Source organism: Lissotriton vulgaris, chromosome 1_1 (genome assembly GCF_964263255.1).
Source record: "Lissotriton vulgaris chromosome 1_1, aLisVul1.2, whole genome shotgun sequence".
Lineage (NCBI taxonomy): Eukaryota > Metazoa > Chordata > Amphibia > Caudata > Salamandridae > Lissotriton > Lissotriton vulgaris.
Window position 1 is genome coordinate 362,578,370 of NC_141685.1, and position 20,961 is coordinate 362,599,330.

The window sequence follows — 20,961 nt, forward strand, 5'->3', positions numbered from 1 at the left end:
GATCTTATGTTATTAGCCTTCATTCCATCCGATAGGATACAGTCAAACAGTTCATCTTACAGCACCACTGTTCTCTTGCATGTCTGACAGAATACTAGGCACTAGCATGAGAATTGTAGGGCGCCTAAGTCATTGACAAAGAAAACATGCTCTTAAATAACCCACCTTTTATATGCTAACAAATATACAAATACCATTTCCTTAAACTTTATCATACTGAAGTTGGACCAGCTACTTCGAGTCCACGTGTTTTAAAATATACAACTTTTACCGAGTTTTGATTTAAGAGCCCGACTAAAGGAAATTTCGTTTTTGCGTCTGTTGTAAACTGAGAATACATTAGCATATGAACACGCTCGCAGTTTTTTAAAATGTAAAATAAAAAGCAAAACATTCATGTAATAGAATAGTGTTGCTGGCAAGCATCACCAACTACACTATCTTCATAAGGACATATGTAAAGAGCTGTCATGAAAACAAAATTCACTATCAAAAACTAGGAGGACGTACCAAACATACTTATCGTTAAAAAAAAAAAAAAACTCGAGTTTGCAAAATACTATTAAACATTTTATCAAATGACATATCATTTTTTTATACAAATTTTCTGGTTAAATTGTCAAACTATGTTTAACTGTAGGGCCCAGATGAGGTTTTGAGGCAAATCTTTTGTTCTTGTCACTAGATGAAACCAAAAATTCGAGAGAGGAGCAAGGTCATTATTAACTTTTTTGGTCAAATTAATTTCAAAATTGGGCATAAAATAGAATAGAGTCAATTCACACCCTCTCCAAATGATATAATCACGCTGAGGAGAAAGATACATAAGACATTTTTAAAGAGCCTTAATACAATTGTCATTGATTTAATTCCAATAAGGTTAAAGTCCCCCAAAGGATAAACAACTGCACTGCCAAAAATTACCAATTGTTGCAGCTACCTCGGGAGTCCGGGCATACCAAATACACTTAAGGTGTCATGAGGGAGAATACAAAAAAAGTGATTGATAAAATCCTTGAATATACATTTCAGTCAGGGCTAATTTGGGTCCAATCTGAGGTGGATTGGTGAACAAAATATTATGGACTGGGGTGCAGTCCCAACTGATAACCAGTGGCTGAGATTAGTTCAAGGAAAGCAACAAGAGTTTTCCTATGCTACAAAGGGATCATATACCTCCTATCCTCCATACCAAGGAATCTGGTACACAAAAAGGAACCTCACAAATGCTGGGCAGCAGCCTTCAAATTTACATTGCTGTCTGAAGATCTCTCCAACCTCCATCAAATGGATCACTGTCGCTTATGAAATCAAAATGTATGTATGTATTCCAGTCTTATATAGCGCAAAACACTGCCACCCAAAGGGTATCCTGGCGCTTTGAAAGACAAACTAGCACACGGTCACAGGGATCACGCTACTCTAGGAAAGAGATACGTTTTTAAATTTCTCTTGAAAAGAAGGAATTCACTTTGGCTCCTCAATTGGAGCGGAAGAGAATTCCAAAGGCTGGCGGCAGCAAAGCTGAAAGATCGGCCGCCCATTCTAGACCTTTGAAACCTGGGAACCGTAACCAGGCAGGCAAAGGAAGAGCGCAAGGTTCGTGAAGCAGTGTACCAGGAAAAAAGATTCTGCAACAAAACAGGACCCTGTCCATGCAACGCCTTAAAGACCAAACACGAGGCCTTAAAGAGAATCCACTGCTGGACGGGTAACCAGTGGAGATCACGCAACGCTGCGGTGGACGAGGCGATGCACGGGCGAGACAAGGCCAACTTGGCTGCCAGGTTTTGTATCCGTTGGAGTTTGCCAACCAAGTTCTTAGGTGCACCCAGAAGCAATGCGTTGCAATAGTCCAACCTGCTCAGTATAATCCCCCGCACAGCTTCAGATCTAGCCGGGGCTGGGAGCATAGGAAGGACTTTGCATAGCATGCGAAGCAATACCATGCAAGTAGCAATGGCCTTGTTGGCAAAACCATCCGGTTGAAGGTTGGGACCAAACATAACTCCCAAGTTGCGCACAGAGTCTGCGGCTGTCACTGATCCCGAAAAGGAAGAAGGCCAGAATTCCTCAGGTAAAGAACGTGGAACACGATCAGTGGAGCAATACAATACCTCCGTTTTGGACCTATTAAACTGGAGTGAGTTGGAGCACAACCAGTCTGCTGTAGCTGACATACAGCGATGGAAGGTCTCTAGGGAAACAGCCTCTCCACCTTCCAACGAAAAGATCAGTTGGGTATCGTCGGCATAATTGAATACCGAGATACCAAAAGGTACTGATAAGTTGAATTAAAGGGCGAAGGTACAGATTAAACAGTATTGGGCTAATGGCTGAGCCCTGGGGCACCCCCTGCCCAACCTTCCGCACACCTTATTTATAGGGCGGCAGGGCCACCACTTGCTGTCTATTACGGAGATACAAGACTAACCAGTCTCGAGCCAGCCCGGTTACTCCAGCCTCCTCCAGTCTCCTGATAAGAATCGGATGGCAGACCGTGTCGAACGCGGCCGACATGTCGAGCAGCACCAGAAAGGCTGCTCGCCCAGTGTCGACTCGCGAACGAAGTTTGTCCAACACGACCACCAGAGCCGACTCCGTCCCATGCACTGGGCGGAACCCAAACTGGGCCACGTCCAGACAGTTGTTATCTTCCAAGTATCTGGACAGAGACTGGGTAGCCACCGTCTCCATGATTTTAACTGGAAAAGAGAGCAATGAAATGGGCCTATAATTCTCCGGGCAGGTGGGGTCAAGGGTAGGCTTCTTCAGGAGGGGGGACACCACTGCTGTTTTCCAACAGTCCGGAACCAAAGCAGATTCAAAGGACTGGAGACAGATGGAATATAGTGGATAAAAAAAGTTCCTTCTGAAAGAGCTTCCAAAATTTATGAGGAAGCGGGTCCATCGGGGAACCCGAGGACACCGTCCGTGCAAGTCTGCAAAAATCCTCGAAATTCGGGACAGAGAAACGGCTCAGCCGAGGCTGGACCAGCAGATCTTCTGGGTCGGCCAGGGTAGATGGAAAAACCCGGGGTGGCAGAAACTGGGAGTCAGATGGAGTAAGACCGCTCAGTATGGTAGCTATCTTAGCTTCAAATGCGCCTGCCAAAGAGTCGCATAAAGCCTGAGAAGCCAAGATGTTATTCGAGGCACAGGTAGGCTGGGAGAGATCACTAACAATCCTAAACAAAGCCTGTGACTTGTTAGGTGCTTTATTCAAAGTCTCCTCGAAATAGATAGCTTTCGCACATTTAATCTGTGCTTTATATTCCATTAAAGAGAGCTTAAAGATGGTCTTGTCCGGATGTAAATAATGCTTCCTCCAAGCCCTTTCAGCCCGTTTACACCGCAGTTTCGACTGCAGAAGATCGCTGGAATACCAAGGCTTAGCCTTTATCTTACCCTTGACCTACCGAGAGGGACCACCCGATCCAAGGAGTTCGAGATTTGCTACCATAGATTGTTATAGCTTTCTTCCGCATTATCCCCAAACACGTATTCACCAGGGAGTAGGCTGGGCAGAGCCGAGGCCTTTAGGAGCCTAGACCAAGGCCTGCCCACCTTAAAGGATTTCAACCATGCAGCATCTACGGAGTCGGCCACAAGATGAAGGGAAAAGGAGACCAAAGCATGGTCCGTCCAACATTGAGGGGAAATGCCTTTCTCCGACACCTGCATGCTGTCCGCGAAGACCAAGTCCAAAATATATGGCCCTTCAAATGAGTTGTGGAGAGTACCAGCTGTTGCAGCTGAATATTGCTGCAAGCCTGGCATAGATTCTTGAGTTGCCATAGTCACAAGCAGCATACTCGTCCCACAACCTACTGCACAGGTGTAAACCACAAACACATTTGAAATCTACGCCCCACATGGATCGCATGAAGGATCCTGTTGCACGACAAAATACTTTAAAATAAGGGAGATAGCAACAGGTAACTCCCCCATCCAGGCACCCGATAAAAAGGCCTACCGGTCATTATTATTTGCTTCCGCCACAACTGCTAGTGCTTTGCAGCCCATAGAGGCCAGGTTCCAATAAACAATGACTCCAAGGTCCTTTTTGAGGAGTATGAGATGTTCGAAAGACTTTATATGGGTTGCTACCACCACCGATAGTGAGTGAGAGAACCAGACCTCCTGGACCCATGTAAGTATATCGGGATCATTATCATAAAGGTATCCTCAGTTTAAGCTTTCTCTCTAGACCTCCCACTGAGCAATAGCAGCCCAATCCCGATGGGGCCATTATAGCTGATTGGGATGCAGATTGTGCTGCATGATTCACTACATTTTTAAAGGCTTGGGTGACAGTCACAGGAGAACTGTGCAGTAGGTGAAGGTAAGGGTAGTCTGGATTAAAAGTTTGGGGCTTTCCTTGCCTCTCCCTGAATAAAAGTATCTTGATACTGCAGCACACAGAAAGAGTGCCAAGTGCAATGCTCTGTGGGTGGCAGCAGAGGGTTGAGAAACGCAACACACTGTCACTACCTTTCCCCCTTTGCTTTGGCATTGGCTGCAGGGTCTGCACTGAAATCTGCAAATCATGGGAAGGTAAGAACAAGAAATGTATCACATTTGTGTCAACCAGAGCAGATCAGCTCACACATAATTTTTCCTCTGTGATGACTACTCAATCTAATGATTTTTAGTTGCAGCCCATATTTAACTAAACTAAAAGGTCATTATACACTTTCTAATTCGGAAGCATTTTCATAGCAAATCAGTTCTAGGTAACAATATGGCAAGCAAACAAACACGCTATTTACTTTTGGTAATGCTCTCTGTGGTGAATACTTTAACCGATGATACCTTTCTTTGGAATATTCCCATGCTTCAGGCTGGATGCAGAAATTTTTTTCCCAGCAATGCTCCCACGTGTCAGTAGGTGGCACCTTATGGCTCTTCAGTAACTCCATATCGCCCCAAAAGTGACTGAGCAGAGCCACATATAAGCACCACCCCTGCATGGTGGCTAATCAGTGTTTAGCACCTTTCCCCTTCCACACTCTCAGACTTGGATCCTAGAACAAATTGTGCCAAAAAATCTTAACTTGGGATCTTATTAGATGGTAAAAAAGTCACATTATAGGTAGGTGCCAGGGCAGAGAGGAATTTGCCATTAGACAAAGTAGTCACCAGAATGAGCATTACTTATTAAGTCATATGTTCTTCTGATGGACACCTTTAAGCACAGTTTACTCACTGTTAGAACTGGCTATTTCGGGTAGGCTAAGGCTGACGCCAAAGCCAGGCAGAAACCACCATTCTAGTCAGGGCAAGGGAGTCACACGCCAAGATAACCCCTGCTCACCCCCTGGTAGCTTGGCACGAGCAGTAAGGCTAAAGTCAGAGGCAATGTGTAAAGCATTTGCGCCAGAACACAACAGCAACAACATACTAGGCACACCACAAAAGGAACTCCACACAAGGTTATTATAAAATAACTTTTGTATTGTAAAAACACATCAGATAGAATCACACAAAATACATGGTGCCAACTGTCACGGGCACTATTCACAAGGGATTATGTACAGGACAGGGCCACATAGGCCACTGTCAGAATCAGAAATAGCACTTTTAGAATAAAAAAATAATAAAGAATAAAAATCATAGTTGCACAAATTAGCAACTATAGCACACAACCAGTAACCACTGGTAACAGGAACCAGGACCTCACTAGGACCACCTGTACTAAAAAAACAACCACCTAAGTATCACACAGCAACTAGGGGTATAAACAAGAACACATTACCCATGATGCATGAAACATATTCAGAGGAGTAATAAAGGAAAACACATGATGCCTAAAAACATTCAGAGGTGTAAGACAAGGCACATGATGCATCACAAACACATTCAGAGGTGCAGCGCAAGAAGACACATGATGCCTAAAACATTCAGAGGTGCAGCGCAGGGAAAGGAAGACACATGATGCCTAAAAACATTCAGAGGTGCCAGAACAATACAATAGCGCAAAAATCACATGATGCTTAAAAACATTCAGAGGTGCAGGAATAACACATGATGCAAGAAAAGACATTCAGAGGTGCAATAACCATACAATTGCGCAAAACTTACATAAGCCACCACCTGTGGCAGTCCCTAGGCCAACTGGCCTTGTTGGGGCTAAGACGCCCTGTGTCCAAAAGTCAGGGCGCGCTGCCAAGCAGCGCCAGTCAGGGTGCGCCACTGGCGCAAAACCTAAACGTTGCAGGTGCCCACTACTTGCTGGGCACCTGAGAACACTCACAAGGGCCTAAACGCTGCAGCTGGCACTAAGTGCTGCTCAACTGTGACTGGCCGGGCACCTCTGTGCCATTTCTGTCCCTCTCAGGGACTCACTCTCCATCTTGCGCCTAAACGGTGCAGCTGCCCACTAATTGCTGGGCAGCTGGAGACAAACTGCGACAGGGTCCTCACTGACCCTAGAACAGATCTGCGCCAACTGTTGGAGCATCACAGGCTCTTAAACTCTGCACACGTTGGAGCCACACAGGCTCAATAAACAATCATGCCCTTCACAGGTAGGAGCAGCCCGCTGCCAATGGGGCCGCTCTGAACAAGGGCACTGAACACGGTGGGACGGCCCACTGGGCGCTGTGCCTACACCGGCACTGACCTGCGCCCCCACGGAGCCTCTCGGGGCTCTAACTACAATGGTGCCCGCATCGTTTGAGCGGCCCGCTGCCATCTGGGGCCGTTCTGACTCCGTCCGACCACTGTCAGGGCCCCATGATAGGCCACAACACTGAGCTCCCCTGGAGTCCCCACTCACTGGCTCCGGGGACCTTTTACACAGCCGCCGCTGAACTCCTCTGCCGGGGCTCTCCCTCGCTCGCGGGAGCCCCGGCGGCTTCACTAAGGCGGCGGGCGGGGCTCTCCACAGCTTGGTCGCCTCGCTGAATTCCCCTCTCCGGCCGCAGCGTCTCCGGTCTCCCTCTCCCTACGGGAGACCGGCAACCATCGCACGGCTTCCCCCAGGCAGGGGGAAGCGGAAGAGAGTCCCTCCTGGCCCCGCCCACAGTCAGGCGGGCGCTGGTCGGACTTGCGGTTTTGTTCGATCCCGGTACCTGGGCCGCGGCGGTAGAACAAAGGGGCATAACGAGGGGTGGGCACCCTCGGATGTAAAAATAAAAGTAGAAACGGGGTGAGCACCCGTTAGGCAACTAAATAAATGGGGTGGCACCCATCAGTAAAAATAATCAAAATACAGGCAATAGGCAGCAACAGCGCCCAGCGCTGTAAGAGTTAAACAGTGCTCCCCAGCAAGGAAAATAAAGCGCTCTCAGCGCTAAATGACCATCCACAGCGCTCCCAGGCGGTTTAGAGCAGGAATAAAGAGCTCTCAAGCGCTAAAGGAAATTTAAAGCGCTCCCTGCGCTAACATCAGAGAACAAGTAAAGGTCCACAGGTCCAGGACATCAGCAGTCCATCCAGGGTAAAGCAAAGTCCCCCATCCTTCCAGGACAGGCAGCGGGGTCCCCCAGAAGTCCTCCAGGCACCCAGGGGCTGGGCAGGGCCCAGGGATTCCCCTGGGCCCAAGCAGCAGCACGATCCTGGCAGATTCAAGTTGAAAACAAGAACATTTTGGAAGGGGACACAGCCCCTTCTTATACAGAGAAAAGTCTTTGAAGTCTTTGTGCAGGCAGTGTGAGAACCAGCTAGAACTGGTTTTAGGGAACTCTCTTCAGTGTCAGGGACAGAGGTGACAGTCGCCCAGCGGGAGGTGGAGCCAGCATTGTGGTCAGGCAGGCACAGCCCTAGTCACTCCCAGGTTCCATCTCCTCCCACTTCCTTGGCAGCAGATGCAGCCTTTCATCCACGGGCTGACTCAGACAACCTCCTGGGGGCTCTGCAGCCCCTGTCACCCTCAAACCAGACAGTCAATCCACAGCAGGCCCAGGCACTCTGGGCCAGGCTCACCAGCCAATCACACGCCAGGCACAAAATTACACAAATATCCCAACTTCTAAAAGTGGCACTTCTATACTAGACACAGTCATGCCGCATATATCATTTCGCAGCATTCAATCTCACGAGCTCGTACATATCAAACTCGACCCTGCACTCCCCACACATCAGGAACTACCATGGGCATACATATTCCCCATTCATTCCTATGGGAGGGCAGGTCACACACCCCACATACACAGACAGCTCAAGCACTTTACACTGTACCACAGTGCAAAAGTGCGCAGAGGCCTAAAATCACCACCACCAGGTTCCAGAAACAGGCTAGGAAAAAGCAAAAAGTCTCGGGGTGAACCTGCCAAAAGGGCCGGGTCCAACACTCACATTTAGAATGAATTTCACAGCGGTACCTTGCAAAGGTGGAGAGGATTCTGACCAAAGAGTCATGCAGAACGGAGTAAGAAAAGTGTCCTTGCTGACAGACAGCTGTCAAGGAAGTAATGTTTTGTGAATGTATATGTGGATCCTCATGTTGCAGCCTGGCAGATGTCTAGAACAGGCATCTCTCATTCCAAAGCCGCTGTATTGGTCTTGGACCTGGTGGAATGAGCCCACGGGCCCTCAATTTGCTGCTTCTTGGCCAGTAGCTAGCAGAATATAACCGAGAACTTGACAGGAACCTCTTTTGCACAGAATTCCTCTTCCTTGCCCCCAGAGAAACCTACAAAGGCAGATTATCCAGGAATAGTCTTTTGTGAAGTCCATGTAAATGCTCAAAGCCCTCTTAGGCTAAAGTCTATGAAGTCTCCCCATCTCTTTTGATGGGTGAGGTGGAAAAAAACACTGGCAGACAAATCGACTGAACAAGGAGGCAGTTGATTTAATGGAAATGAGGAAGATGTTGTATAATGTTAAGTGGGTCAGCTATGGGTGGGGGAGGGGCGTGGCCAGACGGAAACTAAGATCTCCAACCCACACTTCTTGATTTCTCCACAATGAAGCTGTCTCCTCAGGGTGATCACAAAGCCGAGGGGAACCAGATGAGCTCAGCAGTCCAGAAGGAAAAGGCAGCTTGAATTTCAGAGCCACCTGACTGGCGATGGGAAGGACTGCCCTCGAGTGACTCAGGGCCGCCACAGAAGTACTTGGACAGTGGAAGAAATAGCATCATTTTCCAGGCAGCCCTCAACGTCTCAACAAGGGCTTGAGGCTGAACTTGGAGAGGCAGAACAGCAATCCAGCGGAAAATCTATGTACCCAACTGCACAGGCAGTGGCTCAGAAATCCAATGCAGCCTACAGACGCCTGTGACGCAGATACCGGAGGCTCGAGCAGGATGGCAGGAAAGAACTGCACTTGTGGGATTAAAACAGCCACAACTTGAAACCACACAAGAGCCCCAGTGAGAAACTTAACCAACTGGTGGGGCCCCAACACAGACTGGCAAGTGCAACGCAGAGTCTCCCCTGCCACATCTCAGCGGGGGCCCTTGTCTCAAACTACCACCAGCCGCAGAACCAATGTTTATGTAGGGACCCAACTGAATTGCTGCTCCCGATAGCCCCAGTGAATATTGATAATCGCAACCTTTGGGCCCATAGAGGTGGTTCCGTTAAGAGGGGGCAGAAACTCTACCCGGGAGCAGTGGGAAAGCTGACAGGCTGCGTGGGTTAAGCCCTTCCCCCTTCAGGTAAGCGACGGTGGGTTCCCTTCTTCCACCACCCCTTCACCCAACTGAACCATTTTAGGGGTCCCATCCTACACCACCTTGAAGAAGACATCATGGCAGGCAGCAAGGGCCATAGAGGAGCCCACAAACAAAACTGGATCAGTTTGTTCTGACGGAGGATGGGGGACAGGGTGGTAAGAGCCGAGAAGAGACAGCAGAAGTAAGGCCTACTTCGATAGAGGGGGAATCCCTAACACTACAAGATAAAACGGCGGCAATTCAAGGGATAAAATCCTCACTAAAGAAAAGAATAGATACGGTCACAACTGAAGTGGAGAAGATCAGGGCTGATTAGCGCAATATGATCTCCAGAGTGAAACAAATCGAAGACACAACTGCCTCTCTAGACCAGATCACGGGGAACCTCCAAAAACAAGTTCAAGATTTACGAGAGACCAATACCACAATGGATGCCCGCCTGTAAGACTTTGAAGGTAGAGCGTGGCGCAAAAGCATTCGCATACTAGGCATCCCGAAACAAGTGGAGGGGCCCTCAGTAGTTTCTTTGTTGAAGATTTAGTGACTAATGAACTGCTGCCTCGTGGCCTCTCCAAATACTTCTTTCTTGGTTAAACAAGTCTTCTGAATCCCAGGAGGGTGCCCACGACCAGGAGCGGCTCTGCGACCCATCTTAGCTAGGATCTTCAATTTCTAGAGACCGAGACGTGATTCTACAAACAGCCCCCAGTGATCTATACAACTGCATGCATAAACGTTTGCCCCCAGACTTTACGCTAAAGGTACAGAGACTACGGTGCAGATTCCTTGATGTCAGGAAAGAGCTGAGAGCCAAGGGACTGAAATATGCACTTTTCTTCCCGGTATGACAGAGTAGAAGCGGAAGAGAAAACATGTTTTTTCGAAATCCCGAGGAAACTTGGGAGTTGCTGGACAGCTGGAGATCCATCGGAAAGCAGAACGCTATGAATCAATGTGAACAACAACAGCGCCGATCAGGAGAATCATCAAGACAACAGTCCGAGGCACACAACAAGATGCAGGATCGTCCCCTAAACATGATCCATACATGGAATAAAACAGGTGTGCTCTAGCGGCTGGACACATAAGACATGGCACATGGTGATATGGTGGCACACAGGACACAGACTGAGATGTAATGTTGGAGAAGTGTGGCTCACTGGTTAGAGGAGGCAGACCTGGAAGCAGAGGTCAGCCCGGGACCGGGGTTCAATTCCCGGCTCGGCGGGGTCTTGAGTCCTAAAATGTCCATGGACTCGACAATTCTCGCTCCGGTGCCTACTCGATTCACGGGTTCACACTCTGCGACTCTGGGCAATAGCTTGCTTAATCTCCACAACGGCCCCTCCCGGCGGGATGCCTGGCTTTCACCTTGCGGATACCCTGCCGGGGTTATCTCACAGAGGAATACCAGGACGTGTTCCCTAAGCAAGCGCTTAGAAACCGCTTGGTGATTTGCGCTATATAAATTCCTGTACATTTACATGTTGTGCTGAGACCGAGAGGCTGTATGGAGAGCAGCAGCGAACTTGGGAAGAAGGGTGATGTATAGAAATTATATAAGACTGTAGAATTGTTGTGACAATCACAAAGGTGCCGGGAGATTGGGACAAGCTTGGCGATGCTAATATTAAGGGAGGTCGGGTAAACAGTTTGTTGGATGGTTTACGTTCCCTTAACTAGTGCAATGTTGGGGGTGGAGAGGGCGATAGGCTGTGTGCAGGATTTGATGAGTGGACAGTTTCAAGTTTGCCATGCAGAGAGGCGGGGTGAAGGATCATAAAGTTGGGGGGAGATAAAAAAAATGGAAGAGGATTAAGTTGAATGTTTTTTCACCTTTCTTGACAATAGAGTCTATGGTGTACCGGGGAAACCAAAGGAGTGCAGATTATAAGCAGTGTAGTGGTAGACAGGCCTGCTCCCAAATGGTTATCAGCTACACTAAATCGCAGGAATGAGAGTACAGACAAACTTGGAGATTCAGGTCTTATCCTGCAAGGTAAATGGATTGGGCGACAAAATAAAACTAGGGGTAGTGCTACAACATATTAAACAACATTCACCTGAGATAGTACTCCTCCAAGAAACACATTTGATGGGCAACAATTGCAGGGCCCTAGATCATTTGGGTTACAAAATGGTTACACACGCACGATTCATGACAAACTCTAGAGGGGTAGGCATCTTACTAAAAAAACAATTACTGTTGAGAGTGCACCGCTCTTGGGCTATCCCCTGGGTCGATATGTGGCCCTCTCAGGGACATGGGAAGGGGAAACGATTAATAGCCTGTCAGTGTGTATCGCCCCAACCTTACACAAAACCACTCTGTCAGGCCTCAGTAAACTCCTTTTCTAGAGCTTGCAGCGGGTGAAATCCTAATAGGGAGAAATTTTAATATGACTATGTGTGATTTGTTTGATCGTTCACCCCAACGTACCATTACCCCCTCCTCTACGCACTTGACAGATTTCTGTACAGAAATGGGGATAATAGATATTTTGTGCACCCAAAATCCCATGGTTCGGAGGTTTAAGTTCTACTCAGGGGTACATTGGAGCCTTTTTCAGATCAATCTCTTATTCACCTAGGCCCACTGAGTCTTGAGATTTCATGAAGTGCAGCATCTAGCTAAGGGGATATCTGACCACTCCCCAATTTAAGACATCTAAGGTGTCGACAAACAGGGAGTCAAGAAAGGGAATCACAGTTAATACATGGTACTTGAAGATCGCACATAGGGCTCCACTCAAACTCTCTGGGAAGCTTATAACACAGTAATCAAGGGTGAAGTACTATAACTGGCTGTGGGACACAAAAAGCAACCAAGGATGTTGGTCGAAAAAATACAACAATACATTTTATCATGAAAGGCCTAATTAGGTACTGGCACCACCACTGACGTGAAACACAAGCTGGGTCTTAAGAGACAGGAATATAGACCAGACTTTAGTTACCGTGCGACCCAGCATCTTGTATATATGAAATGGGAGCTAAGGCAAGGAAGTGGATAGTATGGCTTGACAAGAGAGAAAAGACGAGTAGATGGGTCACTAAAATCTCTCAGGGGTACGGGAGGCCTTTCACAGACCCCCAAGATATAGCAAATGCCTTTGCTGACTATTATGAACAATTATATGCCCTGGTAGGTACAGCAATAATGAGCAACTCCCATGAACTCTTCTGGTACCGAAATATTCCCACTCTCTCCATTGAGGAAAGAGCCTATATGGAAACAGACCCTACATCGAATGAAATCGCCTAAGCGATTTGTAAAACTGTGTCGGGTAAGCCGATAGGGCCTGCAGGGCTCCCAACAGAATTATACAAGACTACTTCGACTCTGATTACACCACACCTACTGAAAATATATCTGGATAGTCTGGATACAGGGGTGCTCCCTAGGAATCAAAGACTAGCATCCATAGTCATTCATAAATACGGAAGACCCTCCGAGGACTGCTTCTCCTACAGGCCCATCTCCCTCCTCAACGCAGAAGTTAAAATTCTGGCAAATCTACTAGCCCTGCTACTGATACAAATGTTTAAAAAATGGGTTCACCTGGACCAATCTGGTTTCATGCCCGGCAGAAGGAATATGCTACTTACCAGTATGCATCTGTTCTTGGCATAGAGGGCTGCAGAGTGGTACATTATGAATAGATCGCCATCTGGTGTTGGGCTCGGATGATTGCACTTTGTTTTTCTCTTGGAGAGTCTTTTGTATCTTGGTGACTCCTCCCTTAGTTGGTAGTGCGCATGGGCATCGGCTCCATCCTTAGATTGTTTTGCCATAGTAGGGTTAGATGGAGTAGTGTAGTAGAATACAGACAAGAATGCCCATGTAAGTGTATCTAAATAAGAATAATGTTGGAACAGACACAGGTTTCCGGGGAGGCTGGGAGGGCATGTACCACTCTGCAGCCCTCTATGCCAAGAACAGATGCATACTGGTAAGTAGCATATTCCGTTCGAGGCATATGGGCTGCAGATGGTACATTATGAATAGACTATACAGCAGTTCTCTCCCTAGCGGTGGTCACCAGTGTCTGTTGCAACTGTTTGAAATAAAGTTTTTAATACTGCTTGTCCCACTCTAGCTTGTTGTGTTGTGTTGTGTGCACATCTACACAATAGTGTTTTGTGAAGGTGTGTGGTGTAACCCAGGTAGCTGCTTTGCATATGTCATCTAGTGGGATGTTTCCCAAAAATGCCATAGATGCTCCTAGTTTACGTGTAGAGTGAGCTCTAGGAGGAACAGTTAATGTTCTCTTTGCTTTTAAGTAGCATATTTGAATGCATTTTACAATCCATCTTGCAATGCCCGCCTTAGAGATGGGATTGCCTTTGTGTGTTGGAGAAAATGCAACAAATAGCTGTTTTGTCTTTCTGAAAGTTTGTGTTCTTTCTATATAGTACAGTATGGCCCTTCTAACATCTAATGTATGTAAGGCTCTTTCTGCTACTGTTTGTGGTTTTGGAAAGAAAACCGGTAATTCCACTGACTGATTGATGTGGAATGCTGAAATGACTTTTGGTAAGAATTTTGGGTTTGTTCTAAGAACCACTTTATTTTGGTGTAACTGCATAAATGGTTCTTGAATTGTAAAAGCCTGCAGCTCACTTACTCTTCTAAGTGACGTGATAGCTATGAGGAAGGCCACCTTCCATGTGAGGAATTGTATTTCACACCTATGCATAGGTTCAAAGGGTGGCCCCATTAGTCTGGTAAGTACTATGTTGAGATTCCAGACTGGGGAAGGTGGTCTTCTTGGTGGAATGACTCTTTTGAGTCCTTCCATGAAAGCTTTAATTGCTGGTACTTTAAACAGGGAAAGATGTTGCCTGTTTTGTAGGTACGCTGCTATAGCTGCGAGGTGAACTCTTATAGAGGTATATGCTAAGTTACATTGCTGTAAGTGTAGTAAATAGCAAATGATTTGTTTAGTGGATGCGTCCAGAGGGTTGATTTCCTTACTGTTACAGTGTATAGCAAACCTTTTCCATTTTGCTGCATAGCATGCTCTGGTGGTAGGACGTCTTGCTTGTTTAATGATTTCCATACATTCTGGTGGTAGATCTAAATATCCAAACTCTATGACCTCAGGAGCCAGATCGCTAGGTTCAGTTGTTTGGGATCTGGGTGCATTATTTCTCCATGGTTCTGTGTAAGATGCATGGGTAATAATCTTAGCTTTTGATGTGGTACTTGTGAGAGTTGTAGCAGTGTGGTGAACCACGGCTGTCTTGCCCATGTGGGTGCCACTAGTATCATTGTCATTGAGTGTTGCTGCAACTTCCGAACCAGTAACGGAATTAGTGGTAGAGGAGGGAACGCGTAAGCAAATTTGTTGGACCAATTTATCCATAGTGCATTGCCCTGGGACCGTTGGTGTGGGTACCTGGATGCGAAGTTTTTGCATTTTGCGTTTTGATGATTGGCAAACAGATCTATCTCTGGTTGCCCCCATTTTTGGAAGAATGGCTGCAGTATTTGGTCGTGCAGCTCCCATTCGTGTACTTGCTCTGACTGTCTGCTTAGGATGTCTGCTATCTGATTTTGAACTCCTGGCAGGTGTTCTGCTAGCAGATAGATCTTTTGAGGAATGGCCCATCTCCAAATGTCCTGTGCTAGTTTGGATAGTTGGAGAGAGTGTGTCCCCCCCTGTTTTTGAATATAATACATTGCAGTCATGTTGTCTGTTCTGATCAGGACTGCCTTGCCTGTTATTTGCATTTGGAAAGCTTTTAGTGCTAGAAACACTGCTAATAGTTCCAGGTAGTTGATGTGCAGTTTCTTTTGCTGCACACTCCACTTCCCCTGCACTGTGTATTTGTCCATATGCGCTCCCCATCCTGAGAGCGATGCGTCCGCTGTTATTATTACTTGTGGAATTGGCTCTAGGGACGACCGTCCCTTGGAAATGTTTTCTGTGTTCCACCACTTCAGAGAGCGGTACGTCCGGTCGTTTACCAACACCAGATCTGTAATCTGACCTTGAGCCTGATTCCACTGTGTCGCTAGACACTCCTGTAGTGGACGCATTTGAAGTCTGGCATGTGGTATTAGCAGTATGCATGAGGACATCATGCCAAATAGTTGCATAAACACTCGTGCTGGTAGTGAGTGTTGTGGTTGAAATCTTTGTATTAACCCGACCATTGTTTGTATCCTGACTGGGTTGGGGTATGCTATTGCCTTTTCTGTGTCCACTGTAGCCCCCAGGTATTGCTGAATCTTGTTTGGTTGCAGGTGCGATTTTTTGTAGTTCACTGTGAACCCTAGGTGGTGCAGCAATTGAATTGTCTTCTGTGTGTTGTGAAGACATTCTTCTTTTGACTTGGCCTTTATTAGCCAATCGTCCAAGTAGGGGAAGACATGTATTTGTTGTCTTCTTAGGTGTGCTGCCACCACAGCTAGACATTTTGTGAAAACTCTTGGTGCTGTTGTGACACCGAACGGAAGGACTTTGAACTGATAGTGTTGTCCTTCCAACACAAACCTTAGGTATTTTCTGTGGGCTTTGTGAATTGGGATATGAAAGTAAGCGTCTTTTAGATCCAGTGTAGAAAGAAAGTCCCCTTTCTTCAGTAAAGGGAGTACTTGTTGGAGCGTGACCATGTGGAAATGCTCCGAATTTATGTAAGCATTGAGAGGTCTGAGGTCTAATATGGGTCTTAGGGACCCGTCCTTTTTGGGGATCAGGAAGTATAGAGAGTATACTCCTGTTCCTTGTTGATCTTTTGGGACCTTCTCTATTGCATGCTTTTGTAGAAGTGCTAGAACTTCTTCTCTTAACAATGTCAGATGATCTTGACTCATTGGACGCTGTTTGGGGGGGATGTTTGGTGGGGTAGCTGTGAGTTCTAGGCAATAACCATGTTGGATAATTTGTCTCACCCACTTGTCTGATGTGATGTTTTCCCAGACAGGTAGGAACTGTGATAGACGTCCCCCGACCGGTGTTATGTGGTCTGGGGGGAGTTCTATGAAGTCACTGTGTTGGTGTTGAGGCGTTGCGGTTGTTATTATTTCCGCGGCCTCTACCCTTGTTGTTGTTACCTCTGTAACTGCCTCTTGAATTACCTCTGGGTGATGTTGGTGTGAAAGAGGTGGATTGCTGATTTGTTCCTGTATTCTTTGAGCCCCCTCTATAGGTGGATCTACGAAAGGAACCTCTGTGTGTTGGCTGTTGCAATGCTCCCATTGACTTAGCCGTTTCTGTATCTTTCTTCATTTTTTCTAAGGTCTCGTCTGTGCTTGAACCAAACAGTGTCTTCTGATCAAAAGGTTTGTTCAGTAGGGCTGTTTGTACTTCTTGTTTGAATCCTGAGATTCTAAGCCATGCGTGCCTTCTTAGCATGACACTGGTGTTAATAGATCTTGCTGCAGTGTCTGCTGCGTCTAATGCACACTTAATGGAAGTATTGGTTATTATTTTACCTTCCTGTATTAATTGATCTGCCTTTTTCTGATGTTCTTTTGGGAGATGTGTGATAAGTTTCTCTAACTCATCATAATGTGCCCTGTCATAACGTGCGAGTAGTGCTTGTGTATTGGCTATACGCCAGCTATTCGCTGCCTGTGATGCTACTCTTTTGCCTCATGCATCTATTAGCTTTGACTCTTTATCTGGTGGAGGAGCCTCTCCTGTAGATAATGAGTTTGCTCTTTTACGAGCGTTTGAGACCACCAGCGAGTCTAGAGGTACATGCCCTTTAATAAATATTGGGTCCTTTGGAGCCGCTTTATATTTTTTATCAATTCTTGGGTTTAACACCCTGGCTCTCACTGGGTTTTTGAATATTTCCTCTGTGTGACTAAGAAGACCCTTCAACAACATAGGAAGAGTACCTGATGTTCTCTGTGCATTAGGTAGAGTCTCTAACAAGAAATCCTCTATTTGAGGTTCTGTATGCATATCTAGTTTGTGATATTTTGCTGCCCTATTAATGAGCTGCACAAAACCTGTGTTATCATCAGGTGGTGAAGGCTTTGAGGGATATAGCTCTGGGTCGTTGTCCTCATCCGACCCTACATCATAATTTTCCCATGGGTCCTCCTCATCTGGGATAGTTTCGTCATCCCCTTGAGGTTCTCCCTCCCCTAGATCACTGTCTACATCTGACTGAGGTGTAGCTGGTCTTGGTGTGGAAGGTGTAGGAATATTTGGCCTATTGTGAGGAATAGGAGAAGAGGGTGTGACTTCATGTCGAGGAGAAGCAGGAGGAGTTATATTTGTCTCCATTGTTCTCTTTTTTGAAGGAAGAGGTTTATCTTCTGACTGTTCACTCTTTCTCTTCTTCGTGACCACTTTCCCAGTTTGTGGATCAATAAACAAGATCTTTTGTTTGGGATCTGTCTGTTGCTCCTGAATCGGTACCGAAGATCCTGGTTCCGAGAGGTGCTTTTGTTTTCGATCGTCAGATCTTGTTGTTTTCGACACCGAATGTCTGCTCGATTCTGACTTTCTGGGTATCGAGTGTATCTTGGACGATAAATCGTATTTATGTTTCGGCATGGAATGTTTCGATACCGAGCTTTCCTTTGTATGTAGCCTCGGTGCCGAAGTCGATGTCGCCCTTTTCTCGGATCCGACATGGTGGGGGTCCGAGTGTTTCGGTTTCACTTTCAGTTTCGTTGCCGGGCCCGAGGGCGGGGCGTCGGAAACTTTTTTCTGCGGTTTGACCGGGCCCGAGGGCGGGGTCGTTACCGCACGGGGTCGGTTTTTCGGTAAGGGGACGTCCTCACTCACTGTTTGTTGCTCGATGAGTTCTTCAACCTCCGACTGGTCCCCTTCCGACCCCGACTGGTCCTCTTCTTCCTCGATTTGCTCGTCTCCGAACAGCTGCGGGATCTCTTCCGCCTGCATTCTGGAAACCTCGTGTATTCGAGCTCGACGATTTCTAATCGTTAGCTTGGAGGAGAATGCTGCACAGGCTTCGCAGTCCCTGGATTCGTGTTCAGGCGATAGACAGAGGTTGCACACCTCGTGTAGGTCCTTGTGTGGGAACTTGGCACCACACGTTGGACATTTTTTGAATGGAGTCCTTTCCATGGACTCCGGGCTTGACTGCGTCGAGAAAGGCCTCCTGTTCTTCGACGTAGATCCAAGTTTTTCTCTTCGATTTTGAATCTTCAACGCTTCGGAATGGAAATGAAACGTGTTCGATAACAATACCGTCGAATTGGAAAGGGAATACGCGCCGATAAAGCCCTTTTTCCTGAAGTTGATCTGGAGCGTCTCGATCCTCATCCGAACCCGATGGCGGAAAAAAACAATCTAAGGATGGAGCCGATGCCCATGCGCACTACCAACTAAGGGAGGAGTCACCAAGATACAAAAGACTCTCCAAGAGAAAAACAAAGTGCAATCATCCGAGCCCAACACCAGATGGCGATCTATTCATAATGTACCATCTGCAGCCCATATGCCTCAAACACATGGTTTCAAATCTACAACGCCTCCTGGGTGTACTGGGACGAGTCCATCTCATCCAAGAAGACGCAGCTAGCCTGTCCCTCGACACCCGTATGGCGTTTGACACAGTGGACTGGCCATATCTTTTCGAAAGAATCATGCATTCCACACCTCTGTGGGACTCCAATAAACTAGGTACTTCTGGCCACAGGCCCGACTTCGACAAATGGGATCTGATTGGCATCTCCAGGGTTGGAAATCTTTGGAAAGGAGGAAGGGTGGTACCGTTTCCCCAGCTACAGCGTGAATAAGATTTAGCTATGTCGGAAACGTTTACATTTCTTTAGGTTCGCCAGGCCTTAACAACAGTAATATTTAAAGAAAAGGTCCTCCCTGAAGCATTCCCGTAGGAAGCCAGACTACTAGATGACTACATGACACATAAATCGATTACACTAACATAAAAAACTGATTAACAGTGCAGCAGACACATTGCTCCAGCTCTGCCAACAATGGGAAGTTGATATCGGAAACATAGGTGAAGAAGACTGGCAGCTTTATCCTCACCTAAAGAGGTGGCGATCATATCACAATTTCGCCTAGTGCAGCTCAAGATATTACACAGGACCTACGTGTTAAGTAACACATTAGTTAAGATGGGGAGGATGTTTGATTCCACCTGCTTGAGGGGAAGTGGTAGAGAGGGCACCTGCCACCAAATAATTTAGGACTGTCCATTGTACAGACCTATTGGACGTCAGTGATGTTCCGTATAAATAGCATAGAGGGAGGAGATGTTCCCCTCTCAGAGCGGCAGTGCCTTCTGAATGTGTGGGAGACTACAGATTTGGGATGCATGGGGCAAATATGGGCCATCCTGAGTCTTATGGTTGTCAAGAGGAATGTTGTGAGACTATGAGGTGCAGAGTCACCACCACAGCTCAAAGATTGGAAACGAGATATGGACTGGTGTATGGTGGCGGAAAAAGTTATCTATTAAAGCCGTGGGTGTCCCAGAAAGCGGGGAAAGATTTGGACCCATTGGAATGAATACAGTGGCGGCCTAAGTACTGAGTTGGGGAGGAGATCCTTGGTAATCGACATGGGTGGGAGTGTGGCCACAGAGGAAAATGTTGATTTACTATTGGGAACTGAAGGGGAAAACTTGTTTCTACCAACACCGCTGTTACTCAACTGTCGTCAATTTCTTTCAATAAAAACATATGACAAAAAGAAAGAAACAAAAAAAAGAAACAAAAAAAGTGTGTCAGCTGTGCATCTGCTCTAAGGGTGTGCCACAAATATCAAAACCAAGTTCAAGTCCCAATGAGGCAGAACAGTCAGGGGGAATGTGCTTAAAATCTTATATAATATGCATCAAATGCAGCGCCTTAAAAAAGGTTGGTCCCTTAAAAAAGAAAGGCCAAAAAGGCAAACAAATAACCTTTTACTATGCCCACTGCAAGGCCTAGAGGTGCTAAAGAAGACTAATGAAGAAAAGAACATGAGAAAGTTGTTGTGTAATGGGTTTTCAAGCATATCAAATGATACATTTTTGCCAGTGTAGATCAACTTCATGGAAAGGTGTCTTGATGTATGGATGACCAGTCAGCAAGTTCAACACATTCAGTTGAAGCTGCTCAATCTCCACACATGGACGTGTAGATTGTGGTTGGTCAAATGTAGAACCCTGGCCTGCTGCTCAGACAGTAGGTCATACTGAAGTGAAAGCCTGACTGGAGGACAAATACTCAGAGCCAGGAGCTCTAGATGTCACAGTCTTGTGCCCTAGTCTGGGGTGATGAGAATGATTTGGGACCAATCTGTCATGGTCTTGTTTAGAACCTAAGGCAGAAGAGGCAGCAGTGGAAAGGCATGCAGGAGTCTAACAAATGCCTTGAAGGAAACTCCAAA

At 46.6% G+C, this 20,961-nt stretch overlaps 1 protein-coding gene across 2 annotated transcripts in view; it reads right to left on the reverse strand.

The window, feature by feature from the left end:
• FAF1 (Fas associated factor 1) overlaps window positions 1–20,961 on the reverse strand; it is a 1,861,897-nt gene that overhangs the window by 665,797 nt on the left and 1,175,139 nt on the right. The window lies entirely within an intron of this gene.